The sequence below is a fragment of the Dipteris shenzhenensis genome, chromosome 22 (assembly GCF_047967505.1).
Source record: "Dipteris shenzhenensis isolate YYH24624 ecotype China chromosome 22, Dip_SZ_1.0, whole genome shotgun sequence".
NCBI lineage: Eukaryota > Viridiplantae > Streptophyta > Polypodiopsida > Gleicheniales > Dipteridaceae > Dipteris > Dipteris shenzhenensis.
Genome location: NC_141617.1, coordinates 1,317,374 through 1,332,836, shown reverse-complemented (window position 1 = coordinate 1,332,836; position 15,463 = coordinate 1,317,374).

The window sequence follows — 15,463 nt, the reverse complement described above, 5'->3', positions numbered from 1 at the left end:
GCAAGAGGTAAGGAATGCCGAGGGCAAAAGACTCAATTGAGCTAGAGGGATTTGCACGAGGATGACTGGGAATTATGAGAGAAGAGCCATGCCTCAACACATCAAAAATTGAACAGTTTTGTTTGCAAGGGTGCTTTGCACCAATTTATTTTCATTGTAAAATCCATCTGGCTTGAGACATGGTTATGGGATTTTAAGTGTAATGACTTGAGAGGAAGCAAATTGAACTAATTGAAGGTCTTGAAGCTCAAGTAAGGAGCATGTGTTCATTCAAGCACTTGTTGTCGATGTAGGTGATTGAGTTGTCAATGTAGGTGATTGAATATACAATGGAGATATGAGTCGATGAGACAAATCTAATATTTGTTGTGCCGTGAGTACATGTGTGGTCTTGACAGTGACTCGTGTCATGGGAAGCAATGCAATATACCAAGGGAAACTCCCCCCTTGACTCCCATGGTAAGGAGCAATGCAAAGGCTCATCGTCCACTTGTGTCATGCAAGTAGCTTCTGGATTGTTGCAGTGTGACTCCATGAGAGGAAGGGGGAGAGGGGAGAAGGGAGAAGAGAAGGAGAACGGGAAGGGAAAAGGGGAATGAAGAAGTTTTTCCAAACATTAACATGAAGCAAAGCATACATAGTCGGATCATGGTCGGATCATAGTCGGAAGAAAAAGAGTAATCCAAATATAGTTTCTCATCAAAGAACAGCATTCAACATTGGAATAGAAGCAAAAGCTACATCCTTTCCCTGCAAGAACATGGACAAATGTCCTCTTGATCAACATATGATCAGCCTTGAGCTTGCGGAAAAGAAATATGCAGGCTGAATACAGTCAGACCAGATTGTGACATATCAAGAACCATTACAAAGAAGATCCCAAAAGGAGTTATAACTACCCACTATGGTTCTTTGTAGTTAACTGCCACTCATGTATATGACTTGTGACCTTCCAACTTCCATATGACTTTGACTTAGCCTAGGTGCCTAAATACCCCTCAACACCTGGCACACCCGGTGGTAAAACCTTTTGTAAAAAAGTGGAAGACTCAAACCCTTCCTAACCTCCATGGTGTAGGTTTTACTGATTACTATTGTACCATTTCATGGCTACATGCCAAGGTTGGGAACCCATGGAATAGAGTAGCATCCATCCATGTTCATATAAAATAAATAAATAGAATCATGCATGAATCAGCGTGTTCACATTCCACTGGCACGGAATGGACAGATTGCTCTGATCAAGCAAAAAGGAATAGGTCAATGAAGCTCCAACATCCACAACATATGTCGGTGTAGAGGCCTTAAAGAAATAATTGATTTGTCTTTGAACCATTTGCATTTGACCTTGATAAATCCATTGAAATACTGAATTCTGAATCAGCTTTAATTCCTTGACCAAATTTTGATTTTTGTCTTGAATCTGACATAGTCGGATTGAGATCAGCAGATTGAGATCAGACTATTGTCGGAATACAATCTAACTATCAAAATCTTTCCGATTACAAAATCTGAAAACATATCCATAAAGCTCATATATAGCAGTGCTATCAAGTTGGATTTTGAAAAGTAAATAAAAAATAGGAGAATAGATAGTCAGACTATCTATAGGCTGTAGTTGGACTGCTATCAGATTGTCATCAGGTTGCAGTTGGATTGTTGGACTGTTTGTCCTCATGATGCCAATTGTTTGGTCATTATTTGCTAAACTAAAGATCACAAAAATTACTGTCAGACCTTCAAAACTTTGTTCTACTGAGATGAAATTGAAAATCCATCTTTTGAACTCTTTCCAACCTTCGCTTTGTTGGCTCCGAGTTAAGCTCCTCGTTTTCCCTTCATCTTTCATCCTTTGAATTTCATTATCGTTAGCATCAACATCATCATTATCATTTTCTAATTTTGTTTTGGTTGTATTCAAATTTGAATTTTGTATTTGTGCATCTTTCCAAACTATTGGAACTTTCCCACCACAGCTGGGATCTGACTTGTAATCTCTATTTGACTTCTTTTCTTTGCTTGCTTCTTCTTCAAAATTCTGAATATATGCCATCTTTATAGCATCTTTTTGACATATCTTGTTATCAACTTGAACAGCATCATCAAAAACATCATGATCTAAAATATTATCTTCAACATTGACACCAAACCATCGGTTTATTTCTCGCTTTGATTGTTGATTCATTTTGTTTATCCTCAATAGGAAAAAGATGAAAACATGAGCTTACTATATAATTAAGGCTCTGTTCTGAGCCACTAGATTGACCATCCACATAAGAGTGACCTGCATTCACATCAACCATGGGCTGATCTACTTTCTCTTTTACTTTTTGTGATACTCGCATACCACTATCTGCATTGCTTTGAGGAGATCCTCCTGATCTCAATCTGCCTGTCCATGGTAAAGTATGTGAACCACTGCTAGAGGACACTACAGGTCCACTAATATTTTGTGATTGCTGCTGTGAATTCTGTGCAGCATTACCATTTTGTGCATCTACATCATCAATCACATTTACTGATTTGTACCAGCTACTCATCTCATAAAAAACAATATCTCTTCTCACTGTAAACTTATGAGTAGAAGGGTTATAGCATCTATACCCTTTTTGCTGTAGAGAATAACCAATAAAGATGCACTTCTCAGCTTTTGGATCCAACTTGGATCTCAACTCATATGGCACATGAACATAGGCAATGCAACCAAAAACTTTTAAATGAGAAATATCTGGTTTCCTACCAATATACCTCTCCTGTGGCATCATGCCATGTATTGCTACAGTGGGAGTCTTGTTCATTATGTAGACTGCTGTAGCAACTGCTTCAGCCCAATAATAATCTGGCAAGTCTTTTTTGTTAAGCATGGCATGAGATACCTCTCCAATATGCATGTTTTTCCTTTCTGCAAGTCCATTTTGCTGTGGGGTATGACTGCATGAATATTGCTGCTTTATGCCATGCTCCTGCAGAAAACTTACAAACTCATTTGAGAGGTACTGTCCCCCTCCATTCGACCTTAGGCATTTTATTTGCAGGCCTATTTCTTTTTCAACCATAGCTTTAAAAGCTTTAAAATGCCCAAACACTTCACTTTTCTTTTTCATAAAATACACCCAAATTTTTTTGCTGTAGTCATCAATAAAAGTGACAAAATAATGACAGCCTTCAATAGATGCAGCTTTAGTAGTCCACACATCAGAGTGGATTAATTCCAATGGCATCTTACTTTCTTGAACATGTCTAGGAAATGGTTTCCTTGCTTGTTTTCTAAATTGACAGGCTTCACATACCTTATGCATTTCTGCAACCTTGAACTTAGGCAATCCTGTAACAATATTTTGAGCCTGCATTAATTTAAGTCGCTATACATTAACATGACCAATGTGTTTATGTTAGATATTAATATCTACAACTACACCGGTCCCATGTGCAAACATTGTTGCATCCATGAGGATTAAATTTGACCTGCAAGCCCTGCTCAACCATTTGACCAACAGAAACCAGGTTCTTGGTGATGTTTGGGACATCAAATACATCAGACAGGTATTTCTTTTTCCCATCCTGCATAGACAAAGGAATTTTACCAATCTGCACAATAGGATATGCAGTATCATCACCAATCTCCACAAATCCTGGTCTTTCCATTTTCCTTGCATCCTGCATCCATTCTGCATGACCTGTCATGTGGTTTGACGCACCTGAGTCAACATACCACACATCATTGCTTTCTTCTATACTTATCACAGAATTGGTTATGTGCTGCACCATAAACAGATGCTCATTTCTGTCATCACCCTGTCTACTAGAGGATGCATAATTGCCTTGCTCCAATTTTTTAGTCATGATGTCATTTTGCTTTTTATAGTAGTCTTTAACCATATGACCCATTTTACCACAGTAGTAGCATTCAACATTACTGTTCACATTTTGGCCTCTCTGCCATCCACCACGACCTCTTTGGCTCCCCCTGCCTCTAAAGTTACCACGTCCTCCTCCATAGGACTGGTTTTCTTGAATTTGCTGCATATTCTGATTTCTGCCATAGCCTCCAAATCGGCCTGCTCTACCTCTGCCTCTGCCTCTGCCTCTACCTTTACCTCTTCTAGCATTTGAGTAGAAGACAGCTTCTTTTGAAGTTCCTTTTGAAGAAGATGCACCACCATTTCTCTACTGTTCAGAAATTAGAAGAACAATCAACTCCTCAAAATCAGAAAAATTCTCACGGACGGCAATGGATGTCCAGAATTGTGCATAATCATTTCCGAGGATTACCAAAAAGCGAGCGAAGAAAAACGAGCAGCCCCAAATAAGCGAGCAAGATTAAATAGGTTTCAAGCGAGCGAGAACCTCATCCAGCATCTTATTCCTCTCAATATCATTGGAACAATTGATGTGATCATAAGCAAATTAAACATATTCCAACAATGAAGGCATGCCTGAAACTCACAATTAACTTCTCTTTCATCCCATACTATCAATTTGAGTCGTTGTGGAGAGGTAGAGACACAACAATACATAAAATTTGCGATAAAAAAAGCAAACACTACTCATTGAACATCCACACAGCAAGATAATGATAGATCACAATGTAGAATATATGACTGAAAATATGTAAACATGATCATGTGCTACATATACATATAATGTCTTTTATGCTTGCAGAAGATCATCCATACATTCAATCCAAAAACATGGAAATAGAACTAACTATGTCAAAAGAAAAAAAACACATTTTCATCATAAGGATTAATTTTGCTTAGTGAAAATACCTATGTAATCTGGACAATACCATGCTGTAAAAAACTTAGGGAGCCAAAAAAGGATTTTAGCCCTCCATATTTCTATTATGACCAATGTCTGAATGATAGTTCTATCGGAACTAGAAATGAATGCATCTAACCACTATGTTGAGTGCTCATCCAGTATCCTGTAGACTATTATGTTAAACTCAATACGTGACCACAAACTCAAGCATAAGAGGAGCATGATTCAAGTGAAATAATTGGCAAAGACACTCGGTAACTAGTATCCTACTGCATCTAATAGAAAATATGCACCAGGCGTTAACAAGCTTTTATTTCCACCCGTATAAGCAAACTCGTATCTTGTAGTATGAAAAACTTTAAGGAAAACATTGCACTTAATGCATCAGTTAAGCCAGTGACTACTCATCATGCACAATCAAACAATCATCAAGGAAAGTCTAGTCAAGCAAGTTGAAGCAAAAAACCAAATATCTATTCGGATCTATGCCGTGGTGTATCCGCCAACCATGAGTAGCAAAAGAACCTATGAAAAAAGCAAAATAGGGATTATGCCACTCTACCATTATCACTTCCATGCTACAAATAAGGGAATACATAGTCATTTTAGGGTACTTTTAGGGTTCATTCCCAACCACTAAAAAGAGAGCCAATGCTATCTATTTGTATTCATAAAATCTTTATGAACATTATCATGTTCAATATAAGGATAGGAGCTAGCTCAATGGGTAGTCTTAAACAAATATAAATACTATTCAAATTTTAACCTTATGCAAAAGCTTTTTTTTAAACACAAAGTAAAACTTGATTATACATATAGATGGGAATCAGGTCACCATTGTAAGTATGTATTTAGTAATTAAGTTGAAAATATTCCCTTAGAAAAATAGCTCAATCAACATAGTACCCATATTATATATCCAAAATTTACAAGATCTCATTCATACCATTAGATTGTTTTCATCACTTGTCATCAGTACTAACCTCAATTGGCATTATGTATTTGGGTCAAAATAGTTTTTAGTATAGGATATAATGGAGCAATACATTTATGTAATATCTAGTGATCATAGTTTCTAATATAGGATAAAATGGAGCATTGAGTAATGTTGTCATTCAAAAATGATAATATACCTTCCTTGACCATATACAAGTATCATGCATTCATAAAAAAAGTTAGTCATAAACTGTAATATAATGTGCCCATAATGCATGTACATTAAATCTTCACATGTTAGAATGTGAGAAAGGGAATAATTTAACTATGAAATCAGGGATCAATGTAGGAAATGGTCTTCTATGCACACATATATGCTAAGGGTCCATCTAATACAATATTGGAAATTGATGTGAGTATAAGTGTATGCATCCATCGGTGATGTATATGAGTGTATGCATCCATTTGTGATTATATTGTTGTACTAATCCATGGTGCTTTACAGCTTGAGTTGTTTGTAGCACAATTAATCACAACAATTTTGTATTTTTTTAAAGAAAAATGCCATAAACAATTCATGCTGCAAAACACACACAAAAAAATGGCATTTGTAGCATTAATCCAAGCATTTCCTACAAGCAATCTCCATCCCTCCCTTTCCTGGTTACTCTTTCGGCCACCTCCACCCTCTTGTTGCCCTTCAAGACTGCCTCTTGCCTCCTCGCCTCCTTGCTTCCTCACCTCCTCACCTCCTTGCTTCTTTGCCTTCTCACCTCCTTGCATCATGCTTGTTGCTGGCAATTCCAAGGCTATCCCTCCCCTCATTGGTCAGCTCCTCTACTCCTCATTTTGGTGTCTCCAATGAATAGCTTGGGGGTCTTGTTTTTGGAGGGGGGAAGCATAAGAATGGCAACACCTTAATGCGCTGTCATTTTTCGTGCTTTTGCCACCCAAAAACAAGACCTGCAAAGCCCTTGCTTAAGCTTGAATGAGCCTTTTGATTTTGGGCATGTTAAGCCATTTTTTACCATTATGCCCCCAAAATCAAGAGGCTCATTCAAGCTTAAGCAAGGGCTTTGCAAGCATTGCAAGTCCAGTAAATGAAATCAATCGGATTAGGAATTGGCAAACTCAATTTGGGAATGGTCAGAAATACTTTGTCTTTGAATAATGCCTTGGATCATGGGATGGGGTCCCATGAACCTGCTGTCTATGACGATGAATGATTCTGCCCTCGATTAAAGGTGACATGTGTAGTAGTAAAAGGATAGCCCTCATGGAATCTCTAAGGGGTCTTGATTTTGGCCATGATTTGCACATTCTAGCACTTGAGCCATATATCAATTTCCAACACTTGAGGCATATAGTGGCTTTGCCCACGCAACGTTTCCAGTTGTAATCCAAGCATCAAGCAATCTCATATTCTGTATCCAGAGACATCACGAGGGGTAGAGCCTCTTTTTGGTAGTCTCACTAGCAATATGTATTGAAAAAAAATGTATTCAATTATTATATTCTTCCTTGCTATATGAATGCTCTTAATGCATCCAAATTGTAGAACTACTTCAATACTACTTCTTAGTTATATTGTATAATAACCTCCATATGTATGCTCGTGAGACAACAAAAAAGAGACCTGGCAACCCAAAAATGATAGTGCATTGATGCGCTGCCACTTTTGGGCTACTAGGCCTCTTTTTTAATGTTTCCTGAACATAAGAACAAGCACTTATGTTCCTTACCTTTCTTTCCAATGGGGGTCTTGATTTTGGGGGTGTATGCCAAAAATTGATAAACAACATTATTTGATGCATATAGTTTTATTAAATCGATAAAATAAGCATGAAAACATCTAAATTGGCTCTTGCCATTTGATTTGATGTATGACATGACCCCATTTGGATTTGTAATTCCAAAGATATGGGGTCTTACTTTTAGGGCTTGAATGCCTAAAATAGGCAGCGCGCCAATGCGCTGCCTATTTCATACATTTAGGCCTCAAAAATAGGACTCCATGTAGGACCAAATGAGGTCCTACTTTTGAGGCCTAAATGCATGAAATAGGCAGCACATTGACAAGCTACCTATTTCAAGAATTCAGGTCCTAAAAGTAGGACCCCGTATCTTTGGACTTACAAATCCCAATGGGATCATGTCCTATATCAAATCGAACAACAAGAGCCAATTTAGATGGTTTTCATGCCTGATTTCTCCATCAATCAAAACTGTATGCATAAATATATACATCAAGATATGCATCAATATATACATATGTATGTATGCATATATATATATATATATATATATATAGATAGATAGATACATACATACATACATGTGTGTGTATACACACACACACACACACACACACACACACACACATATATATACACATATAGATATATATGTATGTATATACATACATATATACATACTTACATACATACAGCAAAATGGGGGTCTTGATTTTGGGGGGGGTATGCCAAAAATTGATAAACAACATTATTTGATGAATATAGTTTTAGTTGATGGAGAAAATGGACATGAAAACCATCTAAATTGGATCTTGCCATTCAATTTGATATATGACATGACCCCATCGGATATGCAAGTCAAAAGATACGGGGTGCTACTTTTAGGGTCTGAATGCCTAAAATAGGCAACACGTTAACGCGCTGCCTATTTCATGCATTTAGGCCTCAAAAGTAGGACCCCATTGGCAACACAATGGGGTCCTACTTTTGAGGCCTAAATGCATGAAATAGGCAGCGTGTTAACGTGCTGTCTATTTCAGGCATTCAGGCCTTAAAAGTAGGACCCCGTATCTTTGGACTTACAAATCCAAATGGGGTCATGTCATATATCAAATCAAACGGCAAGAGCCAATTTAGATGATTTTCATGTCCATTTTCTCCATATATCAAAATTGTATGCATCAATATATACATCAATATATACAAATATGCATCAACATATACATATATACATACATACATACATATATATATATATATATGTATGTATGTATGTATGTATGTATGTATGTATATGCATATATATACATACATACATACATACAAACATCAAAAGTAAGACCCCATTGGTTTCCCATGTCATGTATTTTGTTGTCTCTTGAGCATAACAACAAGCACTTGTGTTCTTTACCTTTCTTTGCAATGGGGGTCTTGATTTTGGGGGGGTATGCAAAAAATTGATCAACAACATTATTTGATGAATATAGTTTTAGTTGATGGAGAAAATGGACATGAAAACCATCTAAATTGGATCTTGCCGTTTGATTTGATATATGACATGACCCCATTTGGATATGCAAGTCCAAAGATATGGGGTCCTACTTTTAGGGCCTGAATGCCTAAAATAGGCATACAAACATCAAAAGTAAGACCCCATTGGTTTCCCATGTCATGCATTTTGTTGTCTCTTGAGCATAACAACAAGCACTTGTGTTCTTTACCTTTCTTTGCAATGGGGGTCTTGATTTTGGGGGGGTATGCCAAAAATTGATCAACAACATTATTTGATGAATATAGTTTTAGTTGATGGAGAAAATGGACATGAAAACCATCTAAATTGGATCTTGCCGTTTGATTTGATATATGACATGACCCCATTTGGATATGCAAGTCCAAAGATATGGGGTCCTACTTTTAGGGCCTGAATGCCTAAAATAGGCAGCGCGTTAACGGGCTGCCTATTTTAGGCATTCAGGCCCTAAAAGTAGGACCCCATATCTTTGGACTTACAAACCAAATGGGATCATGTCATATATCAAATCAAACGGCAAGAACCAATTTAGATGGTTTTCATGTCCATTTTCTCCATATATCAAAATTGTATGCATCAATATATACATATATGCATCAACATATACATATACATACATACATACACACACACACACACACACACACACACACATACACATATAGATATATATGTATGTATATACATACATATATACATACTTACATACATACAACAAAATTAGACCCCGTTGGTTACCTATTTCATGCATTTTGTTGTCTCATGAGCATAAGAACAAGCACTTGTGTTCCTTACCTTTCTTTGCAATGGGGGTCTTGATTTTGGGGGGGTTATGCCAAAAATTGATAAACAACATTATTTGATGAATATAGTTTTAGTTGATGGAGAAAATGGACATGATAACCATCTAAATTGGATCTTGCCATTCGATTTGATATATGACATGACCCCATTCGGATATGCAAGTCCAAAGATACGGGGTTCTACTTCTAGGGCCTGAATGCCTAAAATAGGAAGCGCGTTCACGCGCTGCCTATTTCATGCATTTAGGCCGCAAAAGTAGGACCCCATTGGCAACCCAATGGGGTCCTACTTTTGCGGCCTAAATGCATGAAATAGGCAGCGCGTGAACGCGCTTCCTATTTTAGGCATTCAGGCCCTAGAAGTAGGACCCCGTATCTTTGGACTTACAAATCCAAATGGGGTCATGTCATATATCAAATCAAACGGCAAGAGCCAATTTAGATGATTTTCATGTCCATTTTCTCCATATATCAAAATTGTATGCATCAACATATACATCGATATATACATATATGCATCAACATATACATACATACATATATATATATATATATATGTATGTATGTATGTATGTATGTACATGCATATATATACATACATACATACATACAAACATCAAAAGTAAGACCCCATTGGTTTCCCATGTCATGCATTTTGTTGTCTCATGAGCATAAGAACAAGCACTTGTGTCTTTACCTTTCTTTGCAATGGGGGTCTTGATTTTGGGGGGGTATGCCAAAAATTGATCAACAACATTATTTGATGAATATAGTTTTAGTTGATGGAGAAAATGGACATGAAAACCATCTAAATTGGATCTTGCCGTTCGATTTGATATATGACATGACCCCATTTGGATATGCAAGTCCAAAGATACGGGGTGCTACTTTTAGGGTCTGAATGCCTAAAATAGGCAGCGCGTTAACGCGCTGCCTATTTCATGCATTTAGGCCTCAAAAGTAGGACCCCATTGTGTTGCCAATGGGGTCCTACTTTTGAGGCCTAAATGCATGAAATAGGCAGCGCGTTAACGCGCTTCCTATTTTAGGCATTCAGGCCCTAAAAGTAGGACCCCGTATCTTTGGACTTACAAATCCAAATGGGGTCATGTCATATATCAAATCAAATGGCAAGAGCCAATTTAGATGATTTTCATGTCCATTTTCTCCATGCATCAAAATTGTATGCATCAACATATACATCAATATATACATATATGCATCAACATATACATACATACATATATATATATATATATATATATGTATGTATGTATGTATGTATGTACATGCATATATATACATACATACATACATACAAACATCAGAAGTAAGACCCCATTGGTTTCCCATGTCATGCATTTTGTTGTCTCATGAGCATAAGAACAAGCACTTGTGTTCTTTACCTTTCTTTGCAATGGGGGTCTTGATTTTGGGGGGGTATGCCAAAAATTGATCAACAACATTATTTGATGAATATAGTTTTAGTTGATGGAGAAAATGGACATAAAAACCATCTAAAGTGGATCTTGCCGTTCGATTTGATATATGACATGACCCCATTTAGATATGCAAGTCCAAAGATACGGGGTACTACTTTTAGGGCCTGAATGCCTAAAATAGGCAGCGCGTTAACGCGCTGTCTATTTCATGCAATTAGGCCTCAAAACTAGGACCCCATTGTGTTGCCAATGGGGTCCTACTTTTGAGGCCTAAATGCATGAAATAGGTAGCGCGTTAACGCGCTACCTATTTTAGGCATTCAGGCCCTAAAAGTAGGACCCCATATCTTTGGACTTACAAATCATGTCATATATCAAATCAAACGACAAGAACCAATTTAGATGGTTTTCATGTCCATTTTTTGCATATATCAAAATTGTATGCATCAATATATACATCAATATATACATATATGCATCAACATATACATATACATATATACATACATACATACATACATACATACATACACACACACACACACATACATACATACATACATACATTTATACATACATACAAACATCAAAAGTAAGACCCCATTGGTTGCCTATGTCATGCATTTTGTTGTCTCATGAGCATAAGAACAAGCACTTGTGTTCCTTACCTTTCTTTGCAATGGGGGTCTTGATTTTGGTGGGGTATGCCAAAAATTGATCAACAACATTATTTGATGCATATAGTTTTAGTAGTTTTAGTACACATACATACATACATACATACATATGTGTGTGTGTGTGTACATACATACATGGATGCATGCATACATACATACATACATACATACATATTGATGCATATAGTTTTACTAGATGGGGAAAATAGGCCCTACTCTGATTTTTGTGGAGAGACACAACTAGACAAATAGAGAAAGTCCAAGGGGTCGCTGGGGACACCTCCCGGCAAATGGAGATGCCTGGTATGCAATTTTAGCACCAATTTTGGGATGTAAGCTGCATAGTCATGTCCAAAAAAAGTTGTCAATTCTTGCATTAAATGTAGGGTGGTGAATATATCCTATTCTGTCATGGGGCTGGAGAAGACGGAGGCAAAAAATTGAACCTCCAAAAAGACTTCTTTTACCAGTCTATGGGGACCGCGGCTCTTACTAGTGTTGAGAGTGGACAAGACAGCTACCGTTGGTGTGATATGGGAATCTCCCAATCTGCAATTTTAGCACCAATTTTGGGATGTAAACTACATAGTCAGGTCCAAAAAAGTTGTGTCAATTCTTGCATTAAATGTAGGGTGATGAATATATCCTATTTCATCAGGGGGCCTGCAGAAGATGGAGGGAAAAAATTGAACCTCCAAAAAGACTTCTTTTACCGGTCTATGGGGCCTAGCTCTTACTAGCATTGAGAGTGGACAAGATAGCTACCGCTGGTGTGATATGGGAATCTCCAAGTCTCAAGTTTTGGGGTACATGAAATTAGATCATGCTAACGGTAACTCTAAGAGGTTCCAAAGGCAGGCAACATTCTTCATCATAGCTAACTCAAATGCAAGGCAGTGAAAATGCCAGGAGAGTTGCTAGGTAGCATTGATTTTGGGAAGGGATATGATGATACTTTGTTGTGTTATGTAGGATATTAATTTCCATTAAATTTGGGACATGTTAGATATAACTTCATAAAATCCTAAGTCATGAAATTAATACATTACAAGTTCAAGCATAAATAATAGTTGTGAAGTTAATGCATTAAATATTCAAGCCTAAAGAAGAATTAATCAAGACCTAATGCACCGTACCAGAGACTTTGGCCTTACCCTCATTCCATAGACTTGCCAATGTAAGGCCAAAATTTTCATTCTTAAGAATATGTGGAAAGACCTTACATTTGGCCCACTTTTGGCGAAAAAATTTCATTCTAAAGAATAGGTGGAGTGAAATTGTGTTTGATAAATACAAATCAATGCTCAAGTTTGGACATTATTAAATAAAGGTATCCTTTTGAAGATATTGGAACACATGAGAGAAATAATATTGAAGATACATGAATTTTTAGACATACTATTAAAGACAAATGAACATATAATGGATGAAATCCTATTGATGATACATGAATTTTCAATAGAACTGTTATTCAAAAGATTTGATGGATTAAATGTAGCTTTAATACATTATCCCTTTTACAAGGGTGTTTGAGTTTAAGGCTTGAAACATAAGAATGAATTTGTGTTGAAGCCTAGTGGTTTGTTAAGGATATGTGAAACTTGAAGTAAAAGTACTTACAATGGAAGGGATTATATCAAGATCCTATTAAGGACATGTGAACATATAGTAGAATAATTCTACATAAAATCAGTGGATCAAACTTAATGGCTCAAAAGCAAAAAGGGATGATGGTGCAACCTAGGGGCTACTCTACGGCACTATGGCAGCAATCTTTGTAGTTACTATCAAAGGTAGTGTAACTTTTTTGTCAAGGAAAGAGACGTGAACCACTCCACATGACCTAGATCTGTATGACCTAGGTTGCACCGACTTGTTTCTTTCATGGATAAAAAGTGACCCTTAGATGCTATAGCACTCCCTTTTTTGGTCCATTATTATAGCACAATTGGGACCTTTTGACCTAATACTAGCTACCCATCAAATATTTGTTGTAGATGTTAGGGGAATTACCAAACTACTAGTGGTAGTTTTATCACCACCATTAGTAATTTTATTTGAGTGTTCCTTAATGGTAGTTCTCCTACTACTACATACAATATTACCAATAGTAGTCCTAATCCCAATGATAGTACACATAATATTATTATGACCGTCCAACTTTAATCATCATTATATCTATGAATGCATATATATAGGTCTATCTATATCTATACCTATTTATTCATCATCCAATACGTTTGCATTTATTTTTGGTGCTTTGCTTACTTTGAAACTAAAGATAATGTGATTTCATTATTGTTTGCATTCTTGTCAAACATGAGGAGCTGGAATGCATAAGAGTTGGGAGGCACATTATAATTTCTGTGCAGATTTGAGCCATTGAATAGCCTATTGAATCTGATTGTTTTCTTTCTTATTAAATCCTTAATTTGGTTATTTCACACCGAACATCGCCATATCAATTCTTTTTTTTGTTTGTTCTAGTAATGTCCTATCGTAGCATAGTCTAGGGTTGATCAAACAAGATAAATGGGTGCTCACATTTAATATATTTTTGAGAGTCAGAGGATAGTGGCTGTAGACTACAAAATCATCACTTTGAATAAATTTGGCAAGATTCTTCTGATAGAAGGAATAATTTCTATTGCACTAAAGATGAAAGAAAATTATCAAAAGGCTGATACAAGGCTCAAAATCACACTGGTGCTACTAGGCTTAATAGTCATAGGCTAGTAGTAGTACTAGTGTATTTACTAAGTAGTGTGCATGCCTCTCCTCATTAAAATTCATAGTCTTCAAAAATATATAATACATAAGTCAAAATATTGTAATTAGTTTTATCATCCTAATGTTGAAACTAACTTAAATTCATAGTCTTCAAAAAGGTATAATACATAAGTCAAAATATTCCAATTAGTTTTATTGTCCTCATGTCGAAACTGACTTTCTGTTCCTTCGTCTCCTATGAGCTTCAAACCTTTAATCCATTAATCTCTCAAATAGTAAGAATGGTCTTGTATTAAGAGACGATGATATCTAAAGTGATCTACAAATACTAAGAATGGTCTTATATTAAGAGGTGATGATATCTCAAGTGTTATACAAACCGTAAGAATGGTTTTGTATTAAAAGGTGATGATATCTCAAGTGTTCTACAAATAGTAAGAATGGTTCAAGTGTTCTACAAAAGTATTAGGTACCTCTTAGTTGCTGAAGGGAAGGAGTGATGATATCTCAAGTGTTCTACAAATAGTAAGAATGGTCTTGTATTAAGAGGTGATGATATCTCAAGTGTTCTACAAATAGTAATAATGGTTTTGTATTAGGAGGTGATGATATCTCAAGTGTTCCATAAAACTATTAGATACCTCTTAGTGGTTGAAGGGAAGGGGTTGGAAGTATGGGCAAAATCTCTAGGAACTACAGGATGGTTGCAAGAACAATTTTGAATGTCATAAATGACACTTGGGTTTTTCAACATACGGGTGAACTATTTTTAAACATTTTCTTTCATGGTTGATAACACTTTTAATAAGAAGAACCATTTTGAATG